We start from the raw sequence: 7,992 nt of genomic DNA, 5'->3' as shown, positions 1-7,992 counted from the left end.
AATCTGTCAGTCAAATATTTTCACTCGGGCTCAATTAAAAGCAAAGCAAGAGACAGTATAGGTATATGAATGCAGTGTTGCAGACTGTAAATTAAATGTGAAATGTGTAACTTTTACAGCCCACTAGGTTATGGTGCCTTTGTTCGGGTTTCTACTGAAACAAGAATTGACACAGTCAATATATAAGCTGGTCACTGGGTTAAAAAGTAGGGGTGCAGGAAAAAAATCGATTTGAATTCGAATTGGGTTTCTAACAAAAATCGATATATTTTATTTATGATTTTTTTTTTCTTAAATTTTTCATTAGATATTATGTTTTGTTTGTACAAGTTAAAAGAATGTGTGCAAGCATGAATAAATCAGACATGTTGTCTTGGATTTACCTTTGTGTGTTTACATTATTGCAATAAGTTGATAAAACCTTTACAATAAAAGCCACGTAAATGTACTCTGCTTTTAGGCCAGCAGACTGGAGTAGATCCTGATATCCTATGAATTGAATAGAGAATCGTTTTGAATCGAGAATCGTTTTTAAATCGGAAAATAATCGTTTCTGAATTTGAATCGTTTGGATTTGAAAGAATGTGCAATAAGAGTCAAGCATGTGTACATAGAAATGGAATAGGAAATAGAAAGGAAAAAAGAAGCAGTAGGGCTATTATGAATGGGTGAAGAATGAACATGATTACATACAAAAAATGAGTGCATGCAATCAGAACTTTGTCTAGTTAGCTAAAGTATTGAAAACAATTAAGCGTTATGTCTGATAATACATCTACTGTACAAACAGGCTAGATCTATAGGCTATATGAGATTGGCATTACAGGAAATTCTTGTTTCAACAGCAATTCAGAGTTTTTAACAACATCTATGATCCTGTGAACATTTTGAGAACTAGGACTGAATTTCTGAAACAATAATATTGTGATGCCTACATATTGTTATACATGTCCTTTAAGCCCCAATGAGCACCAGGCAAGATGCATAACACTTAACCACTTTAACTCTGGTGTCCTGGTTTGGGGGATTTGAGGGGAGCATCATTGCTATAATGGAAGTAAATCTAGACTTTTTGACTTGCTAGCTTTTAGATTATTTTTGCATGACATAATCATATGACTAATTTCCATACTTTAGATAACTAGACACATTGTTGCAACACACCAAACCATTCTTCATATTGATTTGGGAGCCCACACATGAAATTCATAAAGTGCTATCATGTGTCACTAGTTTGTGCTTGAAAAGTTACCTATGCTTTAATAATGATGTTGGATAAGAAAGAAGAAAGCCAGGAAGAAGATGTTCTGTTGCTTGCTCACCCACATGGTGCACCTGATCCCCAAGTTATCATACATCACTTTCTTCCTTGAGGGTAACGTTACTATCTCAAATGTAGCGCTGTGTATGTTTTGTTGTTTTTCTCTCTGTCCCTGTCTGCTCGCCGAAAAAGCTGATCTACAAGCCCATATCGGATCACTGATTTGACACGTTATGAGCTTGTAGATCAGCTGCAAAACCTGTAATATGATTGGGTGGAACCCCTCGAGCCAATCAGATTTCAGCTAAATTTTGGACTATTCCAAGGTAGGGGGGTATCACCAGTCTCCCCCCGTGTCAAACACTCAAGCTCATTAAGTGGACTGACCCATCATCCCAGTTCATTCTCAGGTCAGACAGCCAGGCACCGGGGCAGCGCGCATCCTTTGATATTGGCTGCGTGACACCCGACAAGTAGAAGCATACACACTTGTACAGGCAGTGCGCACTCGCAGCTGAGAGCTGTAGCAGCTAATTAGATCGTGTGTCTCACTCGGCCGTCCTAATTCATACCTAGGCTTTTTGAAAATAGCCGATCTACAAGCTCACAACGTGTCTCATCTGTACTTTTGCTACTTTAAGTACATTTTGATGACAATACTTTCATACTTTTACTCAAGTACATTTAGAATTCTGGACTTTTACTTATAACTGAGTACATCTACAGTGCAGTATTGATACTCTTACGATACTTTTACTTAAGTAAAACATTTGAGTACTTTTTCCAACACTGCTAATTTCCCCCATAGCCTGGAGGAGGGGTACTGTCCTGCGATTGGCCCTTAGCTCTACCATGTGACATGAATAGCCTATCCAGAAGAGGTAATCAATGGTCGTCTAAGAAAATGAGCTGATTACCGAAGCTGGTGGCCCAGCTTAAAAAGGTGCCCTTTGTTTAAGGGTTAGGGTTAGGGTTGTCTACAAGATGGATGGAGAACAGCAAAGGCAGCGAGTGATGCAATGATTGAATATATGTTTTGTCAGTAGCTCTGACAGTAGCTCTGACAAAACAAACCCGCCTCTGTTTACTCAATTTGATTGGTCCTAACACCACGTGGAACTTTGTTTTGAATGAAAAGGCCACTACTTGCTGCTGATTTAGAGCCATTTTAAATTGAGTACAAACTTCGCAAACGAGTTTGCGCATCGAAACAAGCCGCCTTGTTCTGTTCTGGGCTGAGCTTTATCCCTATATGTTAATTGGGGTCTTTAGTGAGTTTTTCTCTTACCTGGGGCCTGTTTCACGAAAGTAGAATAAACTAGAAGCAGTGCTCTTCCGAGCACAGGTCTCCACCAGGCCACACAAATCGGCCTGTTATAGCGCCACCATGAGGCTGATTTAAAAAATGTGGGGCAGAGGTTCTGAATTAGCATCCAGGGAGTGTGTGTGCTCAGTTTGGCAGCGATCGGGCCAACGGCGCCGGAGATTAGCTGGTAACAACCAGGCCACACAAATCGGCCTGTTATAGCGCCACCATGAGGCTGATTTGAAAAATGTGGGGCAGAGGTTCTAGATTGGCATCCAGGGAGTGTGTGTGCTCAGTTTGGCAGCGATCGGGCCAACGGTGACTGAGATTAGCTGTTCACAAACTGCGAGGACGCACGCACGGACGGACGCACGGACGCACGGACGGACGGACGGACGGAGGGGAAAACATACTCTCCCTCAGCCTTCGGCTGGTGGAGACAACTAAGCTGGGATTTAAGACATATCCAGACTTGACAAAGCCTCCTCCATATAGCCTGGCTTATTCCGTTCCACTAACACCAAGCCAGGCTGAGAAGGAGAGACTTTGTTGAGCCAGGATCGTAAAGCCTGGCTCGACAAGGCATGGGCTTTTCTTTGGAAAGCCCATGCAGTCGAGCATCGAGTCCTTGATCGTGACCAATCACGGCACCGAAGAACAGAGCAGTGTTCTCTCCCCACCTCCCCCCACATAAAAAAGACAGGCATGCTATAGCTGTTATCAGTGGTGAAAAAGTACTCACATGTTTTACTCAAGTAAAAGTATCAATACTGCAATGAAGAAATACTCTGTTAGTAAAAGTCCAGAATTCAAAATTTACTTGAGTAAAAGTATCAAAATGTACTTAAAGTACAAAAAGTACTCATTATGCAGATATCCCATTTCAAGTTTTCAAATGTAGGAAAATCTTTTGAAAATAGCAGATCTACATGCTCAGAATGCTTTGCATTGTGAGCTTGTAAATCTACAAAGTGACTAGTAACTAAAGTTTTCAAATAAATGTATTGGAGTAAAAGTACAGTATTTGGATCTGAGATGTATTGTGGAGTAGAAGTAAATAAAGTATTGGAAATTGGAAATACTCAAGTAAAGTACAAATACCGCAAGATTATACTTAACACTTTCTAAGCCGAAATAGAATGGGGGTTGGTAGATTAGCCGTGAAATTTCTATTATTGTATTGTGATCGAGACATAATATTATGTTTATAAACATGAGCCCGCAGCCCCTCCTCCATCTTGAACAGCGCCGTTGTTTTTTCTTTTTTTTTTTTCCCCAGGTCAGTAACTCAACTCACCGTGATTTTCTCGATCTCCGTTGGGATAGAATGGGTGTTTTGGCCGATCATCGATCTCCCTGTGCGTTTCGCGTGCGCGATCCGTTCACGTAAATGTCCCCGCAATTAATCCATGTGTGACTCAAGAGCAGAACTGAAAATTTTCGCTAGCATAGCCCCTAGCATGGCTGCTGTACAAGCACCAGGGAACAGACAGTAACCGAATGGGATAATGTGCCTTGGAAAAGGAAAGGCCAATGACATCACTTCTGCTTCATCTCAGCCCAGCCATGAGCTATCGATGCACGAGTGGTGACTAGGGAAGGTTAGACGATCGCCGATTTTCGGATGAAAATCATTTATTTCGGCTGCCCCTCCCCCCCTAGGAAGTTCGATATAGTACGGTTTTAACATTAAGGGGCTCCCCGTGGCTTGGAAAGGGTTAAGTACAATATTTAAGTAAATGTCCTTAGTTACTTTACACCACTGGTGGCTATAGAATAATCACACCTAGACAGGCTGTTATATTACTCTTATCGCTAACTTAATTGAAAACACTCTTGCTACATTGTCAGCCATTTTTTTTATAATCTCAAGAACTTCAGTAATATATTATCACACATCTAACATTATGAACTATAGTGACATATCACATGAGTCATATGATTCATGATTTATTCACTATTTCAGTAATAGGCTTATAATTAAATATATTATATATTTTTGTATTTTTCATTTCAGTCTATATACTAACGTGTTGAATTAAGCATGGAAAAAGTCATTCGTTTACAATTGGAGTCATTGGACTAACAGCTATTTCACAAAACTTGAACAAAAAGGCACATGGATTAAGATATCTTGGCTGTGAGCCTAGTCTGGAGCAGGCTAGCTTCAAAGCTTAATCTCCATGGTAACTAATGTGGGATAACTTTCATGAAACCGAGTTCAGGCTTAAAATATCCAGGTTAACTGGCGAGGCTAATCTGCCAAGATAATTCAGCTTTCATGAAACCGATTGAGCTCTGACTCAGGCTTACTAAAGCCAGGATAGCTGATAAAGCCAGGCTTTATCCCTAATCTAGGTTTCGTGAAACGGGCCCCAGGTCCCCTACCTAGATGGTCATTGTCATTTGCTCACTAAATACTGATTGGCTGGCATATAGCATACGTTCCCACATTATGCGACCTGTTTAGACCAAAACATATGATATTTCTCCAGGTGGGGTATTGAAATGGATTTAGATTTTTATAAAGTGTTAACATAATTAGTTGTGGAGAAAACATAATTCTTTCCATATTGGATTTGGTACATACTACATTTACCCTGGATGTTATGTCTCCAAGTACAAAGCGTTCATATGACCATATGAGCATTGAGTAATAGGCCTATTCAGGGTAATAAAGTCATGTGTTTTTAGTACATGATGGACATGGAGATCAGCTGTTTTGTTTATTTCTAGTAGCCAGTAGGGCTGTCACAATTATTACATAATCGTCTAATCGCAATTATTTGACATAATCGCAATTATTTTGTCATAATCGTTAATGTTGAAACATGTTCATACATTTTCAGAAATAGTGGAAATAGCAGATCTACAAGCTCACAACGCGTTGTTAGCTTGTAGATCGGCTATTTCCACTATCAATGTTATTTTCTAAGAAGTAAGTTGTCAAATACATCAGTAATTTCTTTGTGTATTTAGGTTAAGTGTCATATCTGCCATGTGCATCTTCAAAGCCTAAAAGCCAAACAGAAATGTAATTATCAACGACAAAAACACAATTCAATCGTTAATCGCAATTACTTGAGTGACCATTAATTGTCATGTAAAATGTCATATCATGACAGCCCTATTCACCAGTTGCACTTTAGTGTATACTGTGTATATACTGTAAAGCCCTTTGCACACAGGACAGTAGCGTTTTTGTTTTTTTTGCTGCGTGAATAAAACGCATTGGATTTGGTGTGCAATGCTGTGCGGAATCGGCGCTGCAGGTCCCAAAAGGAGTCATAAAAGGAGTGATGAGTTTTTTACCGCATGCGACAAGACGCACAAATCGAACCGGGTTCGATCGAGGAAAAAACGCACGGCCGCAGCCCGCAGCCACTCGTCGCACGGCTAATTCGGATCCGGTGTGCATGAGGTCGTAGAGAATCATTGTTTTCTTTTTAAAAAATGAAATTGTCCATTTTATCCGTGCGGATATAAACGAGCCTGTGTGCAAAGGGCTTAACCCTCTGTTTTCTTCAAGTGCATGGACATAGAGGCGACATATAGTGTTTGCTTCACTCCTCAACAGTAAGATTCAATTTCCCAGTCTCACACCATTACTTATACCAGCATCAACCCGCCTTTTAAAGGTAAATGTCACCAGCATCCAAGCATACACAGATTACACCATGTTGTAGTTGGTCCATCGCTTTTCATGAGTTGATCCATAGATTGTCCTCCGTCCGGCAGTACTTAGAACTCGTGACTGATGTTGAGGCCACTCACTGGCTGCCACATTAGGTAGGTTTAAATGTTGGAGAGTGCTTGTCGTATTACTAATGGGGAGTCTATTGTGGTTGCTGCAAGTCATTGACCTTCAACTAGGCCTAAAGGTCACAGCCGTTTAAATGCCAGGACATTGAATGCTCAGTCAGTGTTTTAAAGCTCAGTGGACTAAACAGAGCCAACTGCCTGAGCAGCAAATTAATTTGTATTTGTTGTCTGCCAACCACTGTGGTCAGTTAAGTCAAAATGTCAATAATTCACTATTTAGATTTTTGACCATCCATGATGTCTGAGACAAAAACAATAGCTAGAGCCAGAATCTGTTCTTATTTGCCTGTTGGTTAACGTTTAGGGCTATTTCCCACCCTGATCATCACTCTGTTAATGTTTGTGCCTCTGCTGTTCCGAATCCATTACTGTATTGGCATGTCATGTGCAGAGGCGTGGCTATGCGGGAAACACAAGTGAGCAAGCCACTTGTCCCTGCTTGTACTGTAGTGCAGATCCCAAATCCACAGCACATTCTTCATAAGTTTGTTGAGCCGAATCGAAACTGACTGTTTGTGTTTTGTCATGATATAAGTTGCCATGTCTGTCTGGCTGGCACAGACATGTCAACTTATATTGTTGTGTCAGAAAAAGGTTAAATCCGATTACTGTTATTCTAACAGGCAGAGAGAAGCGAATACGAACTACTAAGTTGGTGGTGTCCAATTGGCAATTTCTTTAAAATTCTTACCTTTTTTTAACACCACAAAGTACTGTTTAGAGTGACAAATGAGAAATGGTAGGATAACATTTGCTGACACGGGGAGAAGTCTCTGTGTGTTTGTGTTTTGCATCGGCTGTGACACTGACTTGTACTACACGATTGTAGCTTTTGCACTCTGCCTTATCTTCTCTCAACTCTCTTACCTTGCTCTGTCATTCTGTCTTTAGTTACCAAACCAAACACAGCTATACAAAGTGGCAGATATACAGTAGGCCTAACATTATGTCAGAAGCTTGTGGGTTAGTGTTGCTGACTGTCCATAATGTGTTCTGTGTCCTGTTTGTTTGCTGGCTGATATTCCACTTGGTGTCACCTTCCTTCTGAGCTCAGCATTACAGACCAGTGAAGGACATAGTCCAATGCAAACAAAAGAGAACCAAGCAGTTTTCAGATATTAGGCCAGAGGCCCAGAGCTTATGTGTATTTGCTTCTGCCGTATGTTAATTGGTTCGAGAAAACATGCACTTTGTAAAATTAGACTTCCTCCACTGCATTGAGCTGTGAACTCTCCCTGTATTTCACATCCTAGAGCCAATACTGCATTTTAATCCATACATGATTGACATGATGTTTTATATTTCATCTTATTTTAGGCTTTTACAAATATCTTTGATTACTTATCAGAGGTTGACACTAACGGTTGCCCCACTTCCCGTGGCAAGCAAATAAAACGTTTGGGCAAGTGGAGTTTGCTTTTAGGTTGCCCGACGGGCAGGTGCATTCTGTCTTCATTAAATATTGTCTATTTATGAAAAACAATGCTACCTTGGCAAGTGGGCATGACAGGGGCGTCAATTGGGTATGGCAGGGGTATGCAGCTGCCATACCCTGGGTCCAGGGGGGAAAATAAAAGTTTTAAATATAAATCCATGAATCTCT

This window comes from Nannobrachium achirus (assembly GCF_963921795.1).
Source record: "Nannobrachium achirus genome assembly, chromosome: 8".
Classification (NCBI taxonomy): domain Eukaryota; kingdom Metazoa; phylum Chordata; class Actinopteri; order Myctophiformes; family Myctophidae; genus Nannobrachium; species Nannobrachium achirus.
The sequence above is the reverse complement of the archived record's forward strand: the minus strand, read 5'-3'. Positions refer to the sequence as shown.